The sequence below is a fragment of the Wyeomyia smithii genome, chromosome 3 (genome assembly GCF_029784165.1).
Source record: "Wyeomyia smithii strain HCP4-BCI-WySm-NY-G18 chromosome 3, ASM2978416v1, whole genome shotgun sequence".
NCBI lineage: Eukaryota > Metazoa > Arthropoda > Insecta > Diptera > Culicidae > Wyeomyia > Wyeomyia smithii.
The window spans coordinates 83655342-83678957 of NC_073696.1; the positions used below are offsets into that span (position 1 = coordinate 83655342).

At 38.5% G+C, this 23616-nt stretch overlaps 1 protein-coding gene across 1 annotated transcript in view; it reads right to left on the bottom strand.

The window, feature by feature from the left end:
• The window catches only part of LOC129731933 (netrin receptor unc-5-like), a 333354-nt gene extending 309974 nt beyond the window's left edge, over positions 1-23380 (bottom strand). The window contains exon 1 of the mRNA XM_055692326.1: positions 22459-23380. The gene's annotated coding sequence lies outside the window, so the exon portion shown is untranslated. The remainder of the gene's footprint in view (positions 1-22458) is intronic.
• Positions 23381-23616: the final 236 nt, after the last annotated feature.

Genomic DNA, 23616 nt, shown 5'->3' on the forward strand with positions numbered 1-23616 from the left:
CGCAATCTCCGTTGTCTCCGGCAAGGTGTTTTGGCCCGTCTGGACGAGGGAAAATTTTTCTAATTCTAGTCACACCTTCTATTCCCGTTCATCTTCGCATTCCCGCGAAACTACATGCATTGCCCGCTTTACTAAACTTCTACATATATTTTTTTGTGTATTTTTATGCAAAACTAAATTTCCTCGAGTTTGAACATATTTCAACCTAAGCGGCAACAATGGCGCCGTTTTGAATTTTTGAGAAACCGGTAATTTTTTAAGTTTTTTCGACGCCATTTTGTTTTAAGACCAAATATTAAAATTCTAAGAGTTTGTCCACATATAAGCATCTTTTTACCAATCTATTGAAAAAAAAAACTGATCTTAAATCGGACAAAAACTGAGCTTAAAACGATGATTCTACGAAACCGGTTTTTGCATAGTTTTAGTATACTTCACAAAGCAAAATAATATCGATTATTTCTAAGCATTAATGGTAATTCGCTTCGTCAGCAGATAAACTTATTTTTGTATTGTAGGGGAATTGGGGCAAAATCGACATTTTGCTGACATTTTACGTTGATCAGACACCTACCATTCGATTTCTGAGACTTTTTTACTCAAGATAAGATATTATTTGTCTACCACTTTTTAATATTAGCGAATTACCATTAAAGTTCAGAAATAATCGATATTATTTTGCTTTGTGAAATACACTAAAACTATGCCAAAACCGGTTTCAAAGAATCACCGTTTTGAGCTCAGTTTTTGTCCGATTTAAGATCTGTTTTTTTTCTTCAAAAGTTGGGTAAAAGGATGCTAATATGTGGACAAACTCTTAGAATTTTGATATTTGGTCTTAAAACAAAATGGCGTCGAAAAAACATCAAAAATTTCCAGTTTCTCAAAAATTCAAAATAATTACCCCTTAAGTTGAAATATGTTCAAACTCCGGGAAATTTATTTTCGCATCAAACTTCATCAAAAAATTATACATAGAAGCCAAGGCTAAAAAATTGTTGCACCGTGTAACAAACGCTGGTTGTGAATAACTTGACGCGCAGTGTTACGAAACTGACTTAGAAATGTTAAAGTAAAACTATAATAAGTGCCATAGGATCCAATGACATGGTAGAGCTCAAGAAGTTGTTGAGCCTTCCTTCCTTCATTTTCTTTGTTGGCTAACGGACTGTTCACCGGTATAGAGCCGAACGAATTAGAGATGTCCAGCTTCTTCTGTCTTGGGCAGCCGTTCTCCAGTCTCCTCGTGAACCAGCAGATCGTGCATCTTCTTCTACCGCGTGCAAGACCTACCACGGAGTCGACGGCCTCTTCCTGGTTCTCTACTGAAGATAGTTTTGGCGGCTCTCTCGTCAGGCATTCTGGTTACATGTGCAGCAACACCCGGTTCCAGTTGAGCAACACCCAAAAAAAGTGAAGAAGTAAAGAGATATCCGAGCTTGTTCTCCGCAACTTGAAATCTATTAAGGATATGGGCGGATAAAGAAAAGCCGGAGGACTGGTTGGAAAGTCTCACTTGCGCTATGTATAAAAGATCCATCGACTTGATTGCAGCGACTATCGAGGCACTACGCAGCTCAACTCTTCTTAAATAGTGCTTTTGATGTTTTTGACGTAGAATTACGACCTACGGCAACATAGGAGTGCAAAATGAAAAACCGAAAACATTGAGAAAGTGTCTAAAACTCAGACAGTTTCCAGCGGATTTTCTTTATTCCTTTCTTTTGTGCATATAAAAATCGTACTAAAAATAGCAAATATTTGCGTCGTCTAATACCTGCTTTACTGCAATTAATTGAAACATTAGCTGTGCGTTCACCAAAGCGTGGTAAATTGCATTAATATGACGCCAACCATTGTACTACTGGAAAAAGTAGAGATATGTTAAACGCAATGTGGTCCCCGTGGTTCTATGGTTAACGATGTCGGTGGGCCAGCTCTCCTACACGCTTGTGATGTCGGGTTCGATTCCCGATCGAGTCGAGGATCTTTTCGAGCTGGAAATTTACTCAACTCAGCACTGGGGCACGGAGTATCGTTATACTTATCCTACAACCAGAGCCGGATTTAAGGGGGGGCCCAGGGGGCCCGGGCCCCGGGCCCCCACATTTTTGGGGCCCCCACAAAACGAGAAAAAGTTCTTTTCTCTATCAAAAATGAGATTCAATCAAAAGTTCAATTTACAGTAAGAAAATTTGAACAGACCATTTCAATCTGAAACTTTCCTTCAGTGTTATTTTTTCGCGAGCGCCAATATCACAACCACATCCATAAGATTTCACCTTCGATTCTCTTGAAATGACACACATTAACACACCATTTGAATCGAACCAGCGCGCATGGGAAATCAAGCAGGAAAGAAGATAATCCACAAGTTTTTTTAATACATTGCTGTTGATTCCGAAAATAAGTTTACCTATCCGAATCAGGGATACTAGATTTGCGTTGCAAAATGCAGATTTTCAGAGTCCGTGAGCAGATTTTATTGACCTGCAGAAGTGTGTAGGGGTAAACAGGGTAAGACCGCCCTGCGGGGTAAGACCGCCCACTGTAGTTTTACTACCAAGTTATAAAATAATTGAAAAATTTCTTTAACGTGTCTATCACAGTATAATTACATAACATTTTGCACGTTTTTCTGTTTTGATAGTGCGCGAACGGTCGCAGAAATAATCAAAAACAACCTTTCAGCTGGCAACCAGTCAATGCGCTATTGTTTTGCGGCAACGGGACTTAAGGTTTTTCAGTCTAAAAATCTATTGTTTTGTTCGTGAATATACGTTTAATCGCTTGCCTGAATCTATCTTTTTTCGGGAATATCGAAGGCCGTGAGTAATCTTGTAATTTTGACTACTTTTTCGGTCAAATATGAAAATGTTCCACTGGGGGTAAAGTCGTCCACTATACAAGGGGTAAAACCGCCACGTATCCAACTGCTTGTTGTTTTACTTCAAGACCCAAATGCCTCGACACTACAAAGGGAATATTTACAGGATCAGTAAAGCAACTTCAAGCCACATAAGACATCGATGTTAATCGACCATTTTCAATTTGGTTGAAGCTTTTCTAGTTATATATTTTAACAAGACTTATTTTTGAAAAAAGTAAACCTGTGTGAAAATGGTGTTAATGAACCAAAATAATTTTAGAGCCATGACGGTTTGTTTGATTGGTATGACGTCTCCGGCAGAATTGAAAATAGTAGTTTTTTACTTCCGAAAAAAATATACACTCTAAAAAAATTTAAAGAAAAGATATAAAAATAGAATTAAAAATATATTTTTTTTTCAAATTTATTTGAAAAAATATGTTTTTGCCTGTAAAATCTACAAAAGGTAAGCTAAAATTTTATGGTTGTTGGATCATGGAGTAATAGAAATATTAATTGCTAAATTTTTGTGAAGAATTTTTTTTTTGGACGGTTTGTTTGGTGTATAGAGTCGTTGATAATTTTGTTCTTCAAAAAAAAAACATAGAAAATTGAAAATATAAATAAACGAAAGAATAATTATTAGTATTTTTCTATACATAATAAGTCTTCAAAAGAATCATACAGACAGGTTTAATGAGTTTTAGTTTTTAGCTTAAAGATAGGTATATTATTAATTCAATATCTTGAAAACCCCCAATTCTGAAAAATCTATTTATTTTGAAAACCAAAAAAGCTACCAAAACATTGATCTGAACTTGAATAATCAGAAAACAAAATAAGTTGAAACTTAGAAATTTTTTTTTTCAGATTTTTTACAGTGTATATTTTATTTAAAAAGAAAAAAAATACCATCCACAACTTTGTCAGAGACACTATACCGATAAAATCAACCGTTTCGGCCCTAAAAATATTGTTTATCCTCAAAAAATGGTGGGTGATCTTACCCCGCTGGTGGGCGGGCTTACCCCGCATGAAAAAGATCTGCACATTTTCAATGAATTTTTAAAAATTGAAAAAAAACTGGAAAATAAACAAAAATATTTCAGTTCTTATTTTTTAAATGCGGGTATTGAATAGAAGAACCTCTTAGCGAAGAAAAAATGAAATTGCAGCCGCAACTTTTTTTTTCTATAAACAGAATTGCTTAAGGGGGCGGTCTTACCCCGCTTACCCCTAGTTTTTTCCTAGGTTCTGTAGATTATTGCCAGCGTAGCCTTATATTTGCGCAGTCTTTCTCAAATTGTGTGCAAATTTTTGCTTGCGGATCGCATTTTTTTCGAATTGCGGTAGGTTTTTATTTTTCAGATATCAAGAAAAAAAATCCGGATTTCGAGCAGTTGCATACATTTATTTATTTGAGCCTAATGATCTCGAACGCAACTGGAGAAAGGTCTTTATCGAAGATGAAACTGATTGAAAATAGGTTGCGTACGACTATGAAGAGTGAAAGGCTGTCAAACTTAGCATTGTTAAGTTGAGAGTACAATATTCTGAAGGAGCTGAATGTTGATTATTCAATCAATAAGTTCTCTGCAAAAAAAAACTCGTAAGAAAAAATTCTAGCAAATTTTTGGTAACTTTTCAATGAGAAATAAGTGTTTTTAACTCGTACGATAAAAAAACGGTTTTGTTTTTTTCTGGGGCCCCCACTGTAAACTGGGCCCCGGGCCCCCACAATCGTAAATCCGGCTCTGCCTACAACATGCAAAATGTGCCGAAAACAATATCGATAACGAATTCTCTTGACCAATCTAGTTGATCGAGACCGCATTAGCCCACCCTGGCTAACGTGCGGTATTGTATATATGTTAAATATATATTTCGATCAATCAGAGTTGAAAACAAAACCAAATATCGGGTGGAGGATTACTGGACACTATCTTCACCCGCAGAAAGCAGAGCAGTGGACGCTCATTCGATCGCAGTCTTGCACAGCAGACAGACCAAAAGAGGAAGCCGGAGGACCGCATGGCACAACATTGCTGAATAAGTCCGAGCATGTGAGTGATCTCGTCCAAATCTGAGTTGTGCGTGCGCTGAAAGTGTATGTGTATAATTGTTCTTTTACTTGGCAATCTAAAATGAAATTAAATGAAATCAGCTTGCCGATATTAACATTTGAAAATATCAATGGCACTTTTAAGCGCCTCAAAATCATATAATCGAAGAAATTGATATTTTTCCTGCCTATCACCAAAACGTAGCATACAATGATAGAAACTATGTAACAAGCGTATAATTAAATTCTCGCTTTTCTTCTTAGCGTTAATTTTTCGACCGCTACTGATGAAGCTATCGAAAATGTTTTACTTCCCTTACCATTTCCTAGTTGTTTTGTTAACTTGAAACACCCACTGGAAGCATGGCCGGATTTAGGTGCTGGGGGGCTCGGGGCAGGTATTTTCGTGGGGCCCTCTTTTGTTAATAAATTATAGGTTAATAAATTTTGAACTTTGAAATGACTTAACGCTTCGTTGGAAGGTGACGAGCAAAAAAAAGGTCCTCACTCTGTCTTCACGTCTGGCCCAGGACTAGGGGGCCCTCGTGTCGAAAGGCCCGGGGTGTATGCCCCTCCCCCCTTAACTCCTGATCTGACTGGGAAGATAACTCTCAGTATTCACGTGTAAAAGCTAGCATGCAGACTTTCAGTCTAGTCCAGTTATACATATTTGTGCATTTATCTATACATAAATTTCATTTTACAGCAAAAATAAAAACGTGTAAAAAAATCAACAAATGATCGTGCTTTGGTGTTCTATGCAAATGATATGAGCCTCTTTGCTTCACACGATGAGTATGCCAATACTGCAGGAACGTAGTCTTCATTGTATATACGATCACTGTTACAAGAGAAGATTTACTGGAAAATCGGTAAACCGCAGCGCAGCAGGCGGTGATTTCAAATATCTCGCAGTCTGCCACAGCAGAGCGTTCAACAGAGGAAACCAGCAGACCGCGTACTAATTATTGTAGATCACCTTCCACAGCGTTAGGTTTTGGATCTCTCGTCTGTGTGGGAAGCGCCGTCAAACAGGCATGGCCTTAACTTTGTAGAAACTAAATCCAACCGTCCCTTCAAGTACGACCACATGTTTACAATTAGAGTAGTAAACATGAGTTTTCCATATTTCAGTACTATAGTAGGGTAAAGCGGGGCTAGTTGGTCGTTATTAGTGAAAATGTTCTGTAACTTTTTGTAAAGATTATTATGGCAAAAACTCATTATATGAGTATGTTAAGCAAATCCATGGAAAATTAAAAAAAATATTTTGAAAAGCAATTCCAGTTAAGCAATTCCATGGAAAATAAAAAATTATATATATCAAATAAAATTAGCTCCCAGACGGTCTCGAGGTAGGATGGTGGTCTAACAAACCAATCGTCGTAGGTTCGAGTCTCGGCTTGGGAGAGACTGTTAGTGTCAGTAGGATCGTAGCGCTAGCCCCGCAATTGTCCTGTATACTAAACAGTAGGCTACGAAGTCTGTGTATAAATAAACAAAAAGCAAGTTCCGAATCGGAATGTAGCACCAAGGCTTTGCTTTGCTTATATAAAAATATTTTAGTACAGTGCTTTTCCATTTTGTGACGGTCAAAAAAAAATTCACTGTGAATTTGGCGAAACCGTAAATATAGCGAAATGATAAAAATTGATTTTTTTGTGTTGGATTCAATTGAAATTTATGATATTTTGAGTAAAATAATGCACTTGCATAGTTGAATGGAATATAAGTTCAAGATACAAATGAATAAACAAGAAATGGTTAGTATTTTTCTCCATTGAATTTTCGCGGACTTTCTCACGGCCATTATACATGCAATATCAATATGATTTGTAAAATATTTTAAATCAAAAAAACGACTTATTTAATTAGAATACAGGTATATAGGTATATTAAACTGTGGTACAAATGAAAATAAAAAATGCAAGAACTTCTGAAGTGACCTAGTGTAGGTTGTAGGTCTTGTTGAGTGTAACATTCGCTCATACTAGAAATTTTCCAAACACTTTCAAAATCTGAAGTTATGGTCAAAATACGGTTTTTTGGACCTCAACGCATGTAATATTTTTAACTGAGTCATTTGTCAACCGATTTTCAATATTAAAGCAGTTTTAGAAAGAAGATAAATAGAGCTTTCAAAATATATACAGGCTTATTCTAATATAAATAAAACATGTTAAGTAATTTGAGATTATATCTAATTTTATAGACTTTTTCACGCAATTTTTCAATTTAATTTTGAATTTGCCGTCAATTTTTGTAAGAAACATACCACAAATACACTATAATTTCGAAATTATATTCAATTCCGTATCAAATGAAAGCAGTTTTGTGGAAATCGGTTGATATTTGGCTAAGTTATATATTTTATAAAGAAAACCAAAACTTTTGGCTTCTATCGCACATTTATTTCACCGTCTTATTAATTTTAAAACTATTCATCAAATATAGGTAAACTTTTTAGACATATTTATATGTTTTAAATGCTCTACTTTTCGCCTTTCCAAAACAGCCAAAATATAAAAAATCGGTTGAAAAATAACCGTATTAAACATAAAAATGTGAGCTAAGGTAAAAAACAGGGTTTTGACCATAACTAATTTTTGGGGTATTTGAAAAACTTCAAGTGAATGCGCAAGTAACAGTTGACTAAAGCTACAACCCACACTAAGTCACATCAAAAGTTCTGCATTTTTTCATCATTTGTAGCTCCGTGAAATAATTGCGCGATAGAAGCCAAAAATTCTGGTTTTCTTAAAAAATATATAACTTAGCCAAATATCAACCGATTTTTTACAAAACCACTTTCATTTGATTCGGAATTGAATAAAATTCCGAAATTATAGTATATGTATGGAATGTTTCTCACAAAAATAGACGGAAAATTGACAATCAAATTGAAAAATTGCGTGGAGAAGTCTTAAAATTTAGGTTTAAGCTCAAATAACTCAACATGTTTTATAGATATTAGAACAAACCTAAATATATATTTAGAAAGCTCTATTTATCCTCTTTCTAAAACTGCTTCAATATTGAAAATCGGTTGATAAATGACTGAGTTTAAAAATATTATATGCGCTGAAGTCCAAAATATCGTAATTTGACCATAACTTCAGATTTTGGGGGTGTTTGTAAAATTTCTAGTATGAGCTAATGTTACACTCAACAAGACCTACAACCTCATTCTGTGCCGAACACGCATCAGTACTGGACGTGTTTGGTGATCGGTCCGATAGAGTATAAAACAAAAGACGTGTGAACAAGTGTTGGCATTGTTTGCCTGGTCGAGTGAAATAAATCCGGGTTCAAGGTCGTTCCTTTGTGCAACTGTTTCGCATCGTGACTGCCAGCTGGTGCGTAAGCCGATTTGGCTGCTGGCTGGATTGTGCTACAGCAGTGGACGAGACACAAACGAGGAAAAAGAAGAAGCCATCAGTGTCAGCGAGTCGTATCGCTGTGTGGAGTGATCTCACACCTGGCTCGCTGCTGGTGGCTGTTTGGTGCTGCTGTATTGGTGCTGCTGGCTGTAACGGCTGCTACTTCGAACGATCGGACAACCAACCTTGCTGGAAGGGAGAAATAAAAAGGTACGTGTTCTTGTCAGCGCTAGTGCGCTAAACATAGCGCGATGGATGTAGATCCCTCGCCTCCCGCGCCACCATCCCCGAACCCCTCTGACCCTGACCCTTCTGTTACCCCCTCCCCTGTTCATTCTTCAGTCCCCCCTCGCCCCAGGCTTTACCCAGACGGAGCCCAGGGCAGCTATACTGTTTATTTTCGGCCAAAGGCAGGACCGAAATCGAAAAAGTTGAACCTCTTGCAGATTTCTAAAGACCTGACGAAGGAGTACAAGGGCGTGACCGAAATTTCCAAGGTCCGGCCTAACAAGCTCCGTGTCGTGGTCGGTAACCTGAAAGAGGCCAACGACATAGCTTGCTCTGAGCTCTTCACACGCGAGTATCGCGTTTACATACCCGCACGAGACGTGGAGATCGACGGTGTCATAACCGATTCGAGTCTGTCCGTCGAGTGTATACTGCAAAGTGCCAAAGGGTGCTTTAAGAACAAAACGTGTCCCGAAGTAAAGGTGCTCGACTGCAAGCAATTGCGGTCAGCATCGATCATCGGTGGCAAAACAGTATACACTCCGTCAGACTCGTTTCGAGTTACGTTCGCCGGGTCTGCACTACCAAGCCACGTCTCGATCCACCGGGTTCGTCTCCCTGTGAGGCTCTACGTGCCCCGCGTCATGAACTGCCTGAATTGCAAGCAGTTAGGCCATACAGCCGCCTACTGCTGCAATTCAGGCACGTTGTGGCAAGTGTGGGGAGTCTCATGCGGAAGATTCTTGCAGTGTTAACGCTGAAAAGTGTATTCACTGCGGAGAAAATCTGCATGAGCTCTCGACATGTGCGGTGTACATGCAGCGCAGGGATAAAATAAAACGGTCTCTCAAAGAGCGTTCAAAGCGTTCCTACGCTGACATGCTGAAGAAGACCGTTACCACTTCTCCCGTTACTTCAAACCCCTTCGATCTGTTGCCCTCTGAGGAAACCGATTCTGACGATTCACCAGCGGGAGCATCTAACGCCAATCCTGGGGAGTCTAGAAAGAGGAAAAATATTTCCTCTCCTAAACTTCCCAGAAAAGGTCCTAAGATTTCTCAAAGTGAAATGAAAGTTACAAACAAACCAAACAGTGCTGCGGAAAAACCGAAGCAAACTCCTCCTGGGCTGGCAAATTTAAAGTCCCAGAAGGAGTTCCCAGCACTGCCAGGAACATCTAAAACCCCAGTTGCTCCTTTTACACTCCCAGTTGATGAAACAAACTCTGGATTAGTGAAATTTTCTGACATTGTGGACTGGATTTTTGAAACTTTCAATGTACCCGATCCAATTAAAATTTTTCTTACAGCATTCCTCCCAACAGTTAGATCATTTTTGAAGCAGTTGACTGCCCAATGGCCTCTCCTTGCAGCGATTGTATCCTTCGATGCCTAATTCAACTGCGTATATGAAGGATTCTATCTCTGTCTTACAGTGGAATTGTAGAAGTATTTTACCAAAAATTGATTCGTTTAAAGTTTTGATAAATAAAAACAAATGCGATGCATTTTCCCTTTGTGAAACTTGGCTTACTTCAAATATTGATCTCAACTTCCATGATTTTAATATTATTCGCCTTGATCGAGACACCCCATATGGAGGAGTACTTTTAGGGATTAAAAAGTGCTATTCTTTCTATCGTATTAACCTCCCCTCGATTCCAGGCATCGAAGTTGTCGCATGTCAAATGACAATACAAGGTAAAGAGCTTTGTATTGCCTCAATATATATTCCCCCCAGAGCACAGGTTGGGCAACGGCTGCTCTTTGATTTAATAGAACTTCTTCCCTCGCCACGTTTGATTTTGGGAGACTTCAACTCTCATGGCGTGGCTTGGGGTTCCCCATACAATGATAACCGCTCCTCTTTAATCTATAACCTTTGCGATGACTTCGACATGACTATTTTAAACAACGGTGAAATGACACGTATCCCGAAACCTCCAGCGCGCCCAAGCGCTTTGGATCTATCCTTATGTTCGACGTCGCTACGGTTGGATTGCACATGGAAGGTAATCCTCGATCCTCACGGTAGCGACCATCTGCCTATTCTTATTTCAATTACTAACGGGTCAACTCGCATGCGACCAATTGACATTCCGTATGACCTCACACGAAATGTCGATTGGAAGTTATACGAGGAAATGATTTCAAAAGCGGTCGAGTCGATTCAACATCATTCACCACTTGAAGAATACAACCTCCTCGCGGGCTTGATTCTCAACGCCGCGTTGCAAGCCCAAACGAAGAAATATCCCGGCGTAACGATCAAAGAACGGCCTCCCACTCCGTGGTGGGACCAAGAGTGCTCCGATGTCTACACGCAAAGATCCGACGCGTTTAAGGCCTACCAGACGGGAGGTATACCTGGCGACTATTTACGGTATTCGGAGCTTGATACCAAGCTTAAAAGCTTGGCTAAAGCAAAGAAACGTGGATATTGGCGTCGGTTCGTGAACGAGACGTCGAGGGAGACATCGATGAGCACTCTTTGGAACACAGCCCGAAGAATGCGGAATCGCGTAACGGTCAACGAAAGCGAGGAGTCTTCAAGTAGGTGGATATTTGATTTTGCCAGGAAAGTATGTCCGGACTCTGTTCCTGAGCAAAATATTGTTCGCGATGCGTCTCCGGGCCACGACGCGATAGAATCACCTTTTACGATGGCAGAACTTTCAGTTGCCCTCCTGTCCTGTAACAATAACGCGCCTGGATTAGATAGAATCAAATTCAACTTGTTGAAGAATCTACCCGGCAATGCCAAGAGGCGCTTGTTGAACTTGTTCAATAAGTTCCTGGAGCAAAACATTGTACCGCAGGATTGGAGGCAAGTGAAGGTGATCGCCATCCAAAAACCAGGGAAACCAGCTTCTAATCACAACTCTTATAGGCCGATTGCAATGCTATCCTGTATCCGGAAATTGATGGAAAAAATGATACTCCGTCGTTTAGACCACTGGGTCGAATCAAATGGTCTACTATCAGAAACTCAATTTGGCTTCCGCCGTGCCAAAGGGACGAATGATTGTCTTGCGTTGCTTTCAACAGATATTCAGCTGGCGTATGCTCGTAAAGAACAAATGGCGTCTGCGTTCTTGGACATTAAGGGGGCCTTTGATTCCGTTTCTATTGACATTCTTTCGGGTAAACTTCACCGACAAGGATTTTCTCCAATTTTGAACAATTTTTTGCACAATTTGTTGTCCGAAAAGCACATGCGTTTTACGCATGGCGATTTGGCAACTTTTCGCATTAGCTACATGGGTCTTCCCCAGGGCTCATGTTTAAGCCCCCTTCTTTACAACTTTTATGTAAATGACATCGACGAATGTCTGGCAAATTCATGCACGATAAGACAACTTGCAGACGACAGTGTAATCTCTGTTACAGGAGCCAAAGCTGCCGATTTGCAAGGACCATTGCAAGATACCTTGGACAATTTGTCTGCTTAGGCTTTACAGCTAGGTATCGAATTCTCTCCGGAGAAGACTGAGATAGTAGTTTTTTCTAGGAAGCATGAACCTGCTCAGCTTCAAACACAATTAATGGGTAAAACGATTTCTCAGGTTTTGGTACACAAATATCTTGGTGTCTGGTTCGACTCTAAAGGCACCTGGGGTTGTCACGTGAGGTATCTGATGAAAAAATGTCAACAAAGAGTGAATTTTCTTCGTACAATAACCGGACAATGGTGGGGAGCCCATCCAGGAGACCTTATAAGGCTTTACCAAACAACGATATTGTCTGTTATTGAATACGGGTGTTTCTGCTTCCGCTCCGCAGCAAACACACATTTGATCAAACTGGAGCGAATACAATATCGTTGTTTGCGTATCGCCTTAGGTTGCATGCAGTCGACCCATACGATGAGTTTGGAGGTTTTAGCTGGAGTACTACCATTGAAAAACCGCTTCTGGAGCCTGTCTTCTCGTATTCTAATCAAATGTGAGGTCTTGAACCGTCCCGTGATTGAAAATTTTGAAAGGTTAATCGAACTTAATTCTCAAACCCGTTTTATGACATTGTATTTCAATCACATGTCCCAAAATATTAACCCTTCTTCGAATATTCCAAATCGTGTCGACTTATTAAATACTTCTGATTCTACTGTGTTTTTCGATACATCCATGATAGAAGAAACTCGTGGAATCCCGGATCATTTACGCGTGCAGCAGATCCCTAAAATATTTTCCAATAAATATCGAAACATCAACTGCGACAATATGTACTACACTGACGGATCACTTCTTGATGGGTCCACTGGCTTCGGTATCTTCAATAACAATTTAACCGTCTCCCATAAGCTCGATAATCCTGCTTCTGTTTACGTCGCAGAATTAGCTGCAATTCAGTACACCCTAGGGATTATCGAAAAAATGCCCACGGACCATTATTTCATCTTTACGGACAGTCTCAGTTCCATTGAGGCTCTCCGATCGATGAAAGATGTTAAGCACTCTCCGTATTTCCTGGGGAAAATACGGGAACATCTGAGTGCTTTATCCGAAAAATCTACTCAGATTACCTTAGCGTGGGTCCCTTCTCACTGCTCGATACCGGGTAATGAGAAAGCGGACTCTTTGGCTAAGGTGGGCGCAACAAACGGTGATATTTATGAAAGACCAATTGCCTTTAATGAATTTTTCGCACTTGTACGTCAGAATACGATCATCAGTTGGCAAAATGCTTGGACCAGAGGGGAATTGGGAAGGTGGTTACATTCCATAATCCCCAAAGTATCGACGAACCCGTGGTTCAAGGGGTTGGATGTAGGTCGGGATTTCATTTGCGTGATGTCCCGGCTTATGTCCAATCACTATAGATTTGACGCGCTCCTCCGTCGTGTTGGGCTCGGGGAAAGTGGTATCTGTGCCTGTGGTGAAGGTTATCACGACATAGAGCATGTGGTTTGGTCATGCCCTGTACACCGTGACGCCAGGTCTAAATTAATAGCTTCCCTGCAGGCCGAGGGTAGACAGCCGGCTGTTCCTGTTCGTGATGTCTTGGCGAGCCGTGACCTATCCTACATGTCCCTTATATACGTTTTCCTGAAATCCATCCACGCCCCAGTCTAGTCCCGTTCCCCTCCGTCTACACCCAACAAAACGACAAGAACACGTTTGAACCTTAAGCACAAAACCAGCAACCAGACCCCGCACAACAGAACCAGGACCCAAGGACTACGAGCCTCTGTCCCAACTCACGACATCGTGGCTCAGCAGAACGAATCCATACATGCCATTCGACGATTATCAGACGACCATTGAACAACAAAACACTGATTGGAAATCCCATGCTAGTTTTAAGTTAGACTTAATTTCAGCTCGTAGTCGGCAGCGAGGATAAAAAATTTGCTTTAGTTTTTAAGTCATCAGATATAATTGGCGCCGTTAAACATTAAATTGTATTTGTGCCGTGTCAAATAAATGTTATGTGAAGAAAAAAAAAAAGACCTACAACCTACACTAGGTCACTTCAGAAGTTCTAAATCGCTGTAGCACAGTGTTATAGGTAGGTAATGAAATTTCGGCTCTACAAAAAATAGATACACTGTGAAAAAATTATTTTCCAAATTGTCAACTAAAATTGAATATCCCAAAGAGCACCATTTTTAAAAATCTACCTTTTTACACGTTGAAAATATACAATATGTACTACTATCTGGTGAGGGTAAAATGAAAAAAAAATTATGAATATGTGAGTATTTTGACATTTTCACTCTGAACTTTTTGAAGTAGAATACTTCTCTCAGGAAGTTCGGCTACATAGGGATGTGAAATGAAAATCTAAAACCGAAAAAAGTGAAAAATATGTCCAATTTCAAATGCTAATAAATCGGTTAGTATTCGATGGATTTCCTTCGTTCTTGCAGCAATAGATTGGAAAATCTTCTAAGATTCTTCCCAAAATAAGATAATTGTAGTTTTATTATTCACACTATTGTACTATTGAAAATAGTCAAGCATTGTCAAAACGAAAAATTCGACCTCTGATTGGTCGTTATATGCTTACTTCCCAAGCACGGTCGACAGGATCATATACCTTGCAATAGAAAACATGCTATTTGGCCTATATAAGAGCCTGTTTCAGCCGGATCCGCTCATAATAGTTCTAGACAGCGACAACAGCAGTCGTCCTTCCTTAGCAGCAGCACTAGCCCTGTGGTTGGTCACCACGTCTCAGGAGCAGCGCGGTTTTTCTCAGCGTGTGTCGCCAGACAGCCATTATTCCCCCCGTGTTGGGGCAGCATGAAGATTGCCATCAGGAAATCCAATTTTGGAAATCAAAATGCCTTTTTGAAGGCAAATAAACAAGTCATTGAAAGTTAATAATTTTATTCAACGCAAGCAAGTATTCTGTGTTGCATCCTAGCAATTTAAATTTGTCGCACCCGTCTAATTTACTGAATGTGAAATAGCTTCCGCAGTGCATGTTGTCCGTGTATCTTAATTCCCCCAATGTTAGGGCAGCTCAAAGGTTGTAATTAGCAACCGATTTTGAACCGCAAAATGCTTTTTTCAAGGCAAATAAAAAATAATTGAAGGGTAATAATTTTCTGGCATCAACACAAGCAGACATTCTATGCGGGATGCAATCAAATTCTGTTGTAGTTGTTCAATTTTTACTTTATTTAGTAATCCCCCCACTGTAGGGGCAGCGCAAAGGCTGCGATCAGCATGACCAACTTTGAATAACAAACGGTTAACGTTTATTCACTAAAAATTCATCCAATTCAAAACAGGTTTTTGTCTGAGTACAATAATTTGCACAAAAAGACATTAAAAATTTTACCGCATTATTAGACGCGTTTCTCCAGTCATGCCTCGTGAACGTGAAGGTTCCCTATCACAGACATAGATTTCGTGCTCCAGCACGTTACAACACGTGGAAATTGTCTTTTTTCTAGTCCTGCCCATAATTCAAAAATTTGCTAATATGCCATTTTTACCAAAATCGAGAAAACAGTTTCTCGTGATGGTACACACCCTAAACAAGGTCCCTACGGAAGCCGATTGTCAAAAAATGCATTTGGGAAGGCAGCAAACGTGAAACAATTTTGGCTAATATCCAGAATAATTGAGAATTTGGCTAAGATCTAATATCCAATTTGAACCTGTGGCATGTTCACGAACCAGTGTATTATTACTGAACTGTGTTTCTTCTAACTTTCGAAAGTGTGTTGTAGCTTGGTGGTTACTGGCGACAGGTGAGCGATCGTAAGGCCATTGCATCAAATTTGACTTTTTCACGAAGAATATTTGATGCTACAAGAATTTATTTGTTGTACTGCGAAACCCAATGATCAAAACGTGTGACTGTTTCCTTCTGTCATAAACCTTTAAATTTAAAAAAATGATAATTAGCTCTTTGATTAGGAGTATTATTAATAAAGATAAGATTCAGATTTCATTTTGGATTTGATGAGAAAAAATAGGAAAGTGGATTGTGAGATTACCATGAATAATAATATTTTCGTTATATTATTATATTGCCGCACGTAACAATTGTCTCGTCGTCCTTTTCATCCTCACTTGTGCTTCCGTGTTGTTTTATCGAATTTAAAACCATTTGCATCACCAACGAGTACGATATAATTCACATCGTATGGATATTAGCCGAATTGCACACCGTTTTGTCAACTGACCTTTCGTTTATAATTGAAAAAAAAAAAAACGGCTACTGTGTTAAAAATATGTGGCGGATGGAATTTTTCTACAGATTTCTCTGTTTCAACTCAACGGCAAGGGTCCAGCATATATGAAGGGTGACATACTCAATAAAAAAGTTGTCATGAGCAGTCAAAATATGTTGTACCGATAAAAAACTTTCAAAGGCGTTTTTCTCGATTTGATGCCTACGGCATATTAGCCAATTTTTGAATTATGGGCAGTAGTGCAACATTTCTTGGAAGTGTTTTATTATTCTCGGGTAAGAGACTACGAACGCATTTATTGCATTTATTGAGAAATCCATCGGAAGTGTATTCAGTGCTACGTCTAAATATATGAACGCCAAATACAAGCGTGATGCTCGAAAACGCGCGAAGGACCAGCATGGGGGAAGTGCATCGAAGAAACCAAGTATCAGTAGGAGGTCAATTTAAAAGCAGCCAGAGGTAACACGTGTCCAACCTCTGGTTGGGACGCTGGAGAAGAGCCTTCTACTAGTGGTAGGAGAAATCGAACCATTTTTAGGACAACCAAACAAATGAATTGAAGATTTAATATTTTCTTGTTCTGAGCTTTAACCAAAAGTTAATTGTCTTAATTTGAATTCACATGTACATATAACTCTGACTGTTGAAACTTGTTTGCGCCGCAAAGAGTTTGTACTTTTCCTGTTCAGTGAGGTCGTATTTATATGTGCAAACTGAAATTGAGTAGTACTTCAACTTCGTTTGCACAGAATTTTCAATACTGCCAATGAGCGGTCAACATTTATTTACTAGGAAAAATGACTGACACGCAAGCAGCCGGGTTATCTTTCTTGTAGAAGTATTCTACTTCAACCTTGCGGTCGTGGCTTTGCACACAACCTTCCTGTGATTTTTTTAGTGTTGTATCCTAGCTACACATTGCAATGTTAAAAATTATCGCTAAGACCATGAAACCAAACGAATGCATTGTTTTTGAACCATAATCAATCATTTTTATACTGGCCCTGTTGAAATTGAATATGCGTAATTCACCGGCGAATTTACACATTACCAGAAGGTTGTTAAAATAAGACGAAATCAAATGAATCCAGATTAAGAGAGCCGGGAGCTGCGAGATTGAGCAGAGGCAAATTTCGCTGTTAATCATGCGCCTCTGGCAGTCGCTACTTCGAAAATCAATGCTGATCGATCGTTTCAGATTTCAGGCAGAAAAATCTGTACTAGGATGAGGAAACGTTTTTTGGGCAGTGATTAAAATAGAGTTTTAAAAAATAAATTTTTGCAGTACCATACATTTTTTTAAATTTTTTGCAGTACATACATTGAGATGAGGCGAAGCATCATGAAAAAGAATTAGCTTCGTAGGCTGTTCCTAACTCCTGAGATTATATAGGAATCACTGCCGAAAACATCCTCTCTTACCCTCTTTCTTTCAATTGGGTTAACATAAGAACAAATCGCTCGTATTCTCAAACCTATTGCAAGAACTACATTGACAGTTTTTTAATCACTTATTAGTTTTAGTCTATATCATAATGTAGTTGGATTAAGGAAAATTATTTGGCATGGTTCCAAAAACTGGTGGTAAAGTACCTATACAATTATTGGTTAGACACAATTCTGGGTCACTTTTACGAAAATATGTCCACTCTCACGAAACTGAACAATTTTAATTGGCCTCAGTGGTCATTTAACTCAATATTTATTTTTGAACATTCAAACAACACCAACGTGTGAGTGACAAAAAAAAATAAAGAAAAGCAGAACTAAATATCATAAAAATGTTATCATCTTGCTAAAATTATCGACTCTCTTGATGTCAACCCAATAAAAATAATTTCTAATCAAATATGCGGGAAAACGGGTGACGTGACGAATAAGAACTTTGATTGAACCCTGAGAAATATGCTTCATTACAACGCTGCTTTACATATAAAATAACCTAACTTGAAACATACTTTATCGAAATAAGGTGGATTTAGACTTAGGCTTCATGGTTCATCGGCACTGAATACAGTGAAACTTCGATTCTATCACGTTAAAAAAACATGCTCCCGTGAGTCCAACGAAGCTGCGAACTTGGTGAAATGATAAATTTTAGTATTTTTCGGAAGATTTCACTGCTACGCAACAAAAAATATTAGACTGCATTATTTCCTCGAATCCAAAGTTTCGCTAGATTTACCGGTATTTTTTTGACCGTGATTAAATTAAAATCGCAATTCCACTGTATTTACATAATCAAAGACTTAATGTTTGATAACAATATAACACAAACAGCAAATTAGAAAGTGCACTAGGGTCTTTTCCACGCGGGCGATGCGATCCAAATTCGAATGGCATTGCGTAAAAACAGTTTAAATTGAAAATACAAGGAAACCGTTTTAAATTGTTGGAACCTTGTTTGGTTATGATAAAGATCAACAGAAAGGGCCAAAATGAAACTTTTTGAATTTTCAGCATTTAGTATTGTTTTGAAAAAGGATATATGAATTATTAATATTTCTTGAGGTTTTTGCAGAAACAACTCCCACAGAGTGAATCCGTAATCTTATGTTTGCATGGCGATTGAAGTTTTTTTGAAAAAAAACCTGCTTATAAAATCATTTTTCAATAGGGGAACCGCTCCATTATTCATCTCAGCCCATATATTCATCTCATGCAACATGAGAACACAATTGGAAACTAGAAAAAACGTATATTTTCTAACTAAACCAATCTATTCATCCATGGAATGGATTCTTCTTAGTACACTTTAGATTTTTAATAAGGTAGAATCCTCAAAAACTCACTTAAAAGCTCTAAATTTGATATTAAAGTCATCTGCACTTGAAAACTCATTTATATCAATCACCTACCTCAGACAACAAAATCCCCACATTGCTCTATACAGATATAACGGAATTCGTTTAGCAGCCAACCAAAGTTTCTTTCATCATTAGCGGACCACTTTTTATTTATTCACTAAACAAAATCACTCTCTATATTGAAAATACTTTAATCATTGAAATGTTCACTTAAATTTCCAAAAACAAGCTTTATTGAGCAAAAATATATGAGATGAATTTTTACAAATCCTATATTCCAACTGTATGTATTTCCATCCGTTTTTAGTTCGTTGAAGATAATCAAAAGTTGCCAAATCAGTTTCCGGTAATATGAAAAAAATATACTGTTCATATTGAATTATTCCGACATAATTGACATAAATCGACAGCACTGCAGTGGTTACCTAGGTTACGACGGTTTGCGGCTACGCTTGTTCATGAAAGTGTGACTCATTCATGATAAACAGTATGATGAATATGGGGGCGTCATAAGATGAATAATTGGGCAGTGATTTAAGTTTTGAGATGAATATGGAAGCGTTATGAAAAATGGTTTGTTTTACAAAATTTAAGATAAATCTAGCTAAGTTTACTAAATTACCAATGATGGACGATTCCATAAGAGCATATAAGCGTGTTTTGTTTATTTGTTCAAAGATTTCGTGAAAAATTGGTGTTTAATCCGTGCATTCTTCGCGAATATCGGCTTAATGAGATGAATAATGGAGCGGTTCCCCTACGAGAATTTGAAAAGCTGAATTTTGATTGGTATACATTTGACAGTTGAGCTCTTTTCACAAATTTGATTAGATTTGAGATTAGGACAATCCTAAGACGATCCCTGAATAGAAAGCTAACTTAACTCAAAAGGTCTTTACTAGGTAACGCCATAACCTTAACCATTTTTAGGTATTGCCATGATTCCCTCCGCCCTATACATATAAGCACGTTTGTTTTATTGAACATCAACGCAATTGTGCTATCCAAAAAGGTAAAATAGTAATTGTTCTGCCCGAAAAACATTATTCTCATCCATGATTACCATCGCTCCCAAATGGTGATGCAATCGGTCTTTGTTCACCCTGCTGCTGTCGATCATCTTCCCTATTACGTTAGCATCTTTTTTTCCTGTTTCAATCATCTTCCAATCATATCGAGTTACGAGTTTTCTATTTTATTTCGCTTCCTTCTCACGGCGAGATCACTTCTTGTATCCTGTTATTGTTTACTTCCGGGCAATCCCGCCAATATGGGCTCCAAAACATGAATCGATCCGGTACGGAGTTTGTATACGGAACAAAAAAAAATGGGGGAAAAAGATATAAAACTATCTTCCAACCCCAGCGCAGTGCACTCTCGACAGGTCTTGCCGTTCGTTGGTGTGGCTGTCTGTCTGTTGCGCTGTCTGGTCTGCTCCACTTTTAGGACCAACACCGTCGGTCGGTGGGTTTAGGAGACGAGTGGATAGTTTTTTTTTTTCAATTGTTTGAAGTACAATTGTGTGCAGTTGTGCTGCCTGCTGGCTTCCAGTGACATAAGCGTCTAGCTGCAGGTACTCTGTTTGTTTGCGAGATGGAAACAGCTGCCATCTAAATTGAAATACAATTTACTTTAACTGGATGAAAAACACTGGCAGGGGTGTTGATGATTTAGTCGCGGAAAATATCCAAATGGTAATCGTCTAAACAAATAGCAATTTAAGTTGTAAATACGTTGCATTGCTTGTGCAGTTCTTTTTTTTAGACGTGTGAAACAGTAACGGTTTCTGTGCACACGGAGGACGCTAAAATTGAGAGATGAATAAATTTATGAACACAAAGATGTTTCTCAGTGCTTTGCAAAGATTGACAGAAGAGCATTAAGTTTCGAGAGCTAGCTCGCATCTTGGATGCAGCCAGAAGAAGAAGAGATTGATTCAGCACTCACAGTCACAAACTGCCAGAAATCAAAATGAGACAGAGAAATACAGGGTTAGTACAAAAAAGGAGGACAACAGTCGTCCATTCCTTAGCTTTTCCACCGTATTCAATAATTCATTGTTTAAGTTTATGACATCAAAATTGCAGGTGTAGAATGAGAACAGACGAGAACAAAAAATTTTAGCCAACACAGCTTAAATAGAAAAAAAAAGTGAGATTACCTATAATATTTTGGTTTTTGATTTGAAATCATTTTATTCGTGACCTCCTTGTTTTTTGGAAAGGTGTTTCAGAGAATATACATTTTTTTGTTTTCTTTTGTAAGTACTTTGAGGTTTTTTCAGGACAATTCGAAATCATTTATCATAAACTTTGTTTGACGCACTTTAAACTAAACTGTTACTTAAATTTGGAATCTATTTCATCCATGTATGGAACCATTTTTAGCAAAATTTTAGGATAAATTTTTGCTTTACCCTTTTTGGCTGAGTAGTCCCATCATAATTCAGCATTTAAATTCAAATTGGCGGCATGCTGAAAATGTCTTCTGAGAAAATATCTCGAGAAATTAAATCCAGTGGCGTCAGAACATAGTTTACTAAAACAATTTTGAGGTTGAGCAATGTAATTTTTTAGAATGATTTTCGATAGCAAAATTTTAGCATTTAATAGTTTGTGTATCGACAAACTTGTTGATTAATCAATGCATCTTGCTGAGTATAATTTATCTTTAAAATAGAAATAAAAGCTTTAAAAAAAAGTTTTAGATTTTCGCTGGTAAAAATAGTTACCTCGTTAGTGAAAACTTCATATTGTTTTTTCAAGCCTTGAAATGATTTTTTTTTTACGAAAAAACTTAATTAGAAAGTTCAACGCGTAACCTACAGAGTAGGCCTTAATCTTAATGTTGACTCATATTGCAACCCTAGACTGAGGAAATTATTAATAAAAATTGCAATTAGTAGATACTCTTAACTTCAACTGCATTTAAAACAAAACAGAGAATTATCTGAAAACAACGACTAGTAATTTTACTCTTTGATTGTGATTTGAACGACTTTTTTCTTCTCATTACCTAAAAAATAATGATTATTTTAAAAAATGTGCAATTAGCTGTGCATTTCGAATTGCCTCAACCAATTAAGAAGCATTATAATAAAAGTTTAGTTATTCTATCCATTTTTAATCCCTATAAAAGTATCAGTAGTTATCAATACTATAACAAAAAAGTTTCTTTTTGAAGAGTATATAGAAATCAAGCATCTTACTAAACGAAACTAGCACTTCAAACGTTTTCTCGAGTGGATGGAGCAGACTTCAGCGTCAAAATATTGGAAAACTTTATTGCTCCACACATCGTTAATTATCGAAATTATTCTGTTTGTTTTTACATGCAAAATTTGCTCCACCGGTGCACTTTAGCTAATTTGATAGTTATCAATAATAAATAATTTCAGTTAGAATGTTAGTTTGATAAATTTCCACAAACTCTGCCCATCCATTACTCAGAACTTACCTTCTAGGATTGATTGAATATGCCTATTAATCGTATCCAAGGTTTGCCAACGACAGTAATCACTTTTTCACAGACGATGACAACGGAGAGTATTATTACTAATTCAATCTGTTTACAGTTACTCTGCTTGTTTACAATCTCACCGCACTGCTGCACTCATTCACTCTCTTGTTTCTCCTTCTCCAGTACGTAGTATCGTTTGCACCAAACCAACACTTAACACCATATCACAATAGTGGACAAATCCCAACTATCCTGAATATACTTGCACTACAGCACTGTTCAATCTGATGCTATCTATTCGTTGTTGAATGGCACTCCACACCGCATAAATTGCACAGGATACATCATTGCAATCGGTGCACTATAATGGCGGGCAACCCGCGTTCAAATCGAGCCGGTTATTCAACTCTCAGATCTCACACTGTTAATAAAGTACAAAATCGTTCATCCAATTAACCCAATTGTTTCGCAACGGCATGTCAGTTAATCCATCGCAAAGACACTCGAAATTCCACTTTCCGTTCGATTCGCCCAGCAGTCATAAAACTCATAAAACTGTTCGCCAAACAAGCACTGAGGGGAAACGGAGATTCCGATCCAGACAATAATATTTACGACCGCCTGTTCCCGAACGAAAGTTACGCGCACTCGAGAGCAACACGCGATCACGGCTTCGAATCGACAACGCCACCGACAGAAACCACTTCCGACGCGCACTAGAACCGATACCAGACTGAGCCGCGGCTGTCGATTGGATATGGTTCTAGCCTCTCGGCCACCAGCACCAGACTCGGTGTGCGGGAATTACGCTCGAGCATGGTGATGATGGTGGCCACTGCTGGCGGGATGGGAGAGAGCAGCTGACGCGAAAGGAAGCATAGTATTACAAGCCCGAACCGCATGCTGTGTCGTCGACGTCGTCGTCGTTGTCGCCGTCGTTCCGCACACCTACCACCGGGCGGGAAAATTCTTCACTAAAGAGGGAAAACCCAAGCGACCGCGTGGCATTCTATGAAACTATGCCGATGATGATGCCTGTGCCCCGTCATGTGGCTGATTTGGACGTTCTCAACTCTCTTCGTCATCTGTACTTTTCACTCAGCTCCTGTTTGTCTCTCCGGTTTGGGATAAATGTCGCCTCACCACCGCCGGTCA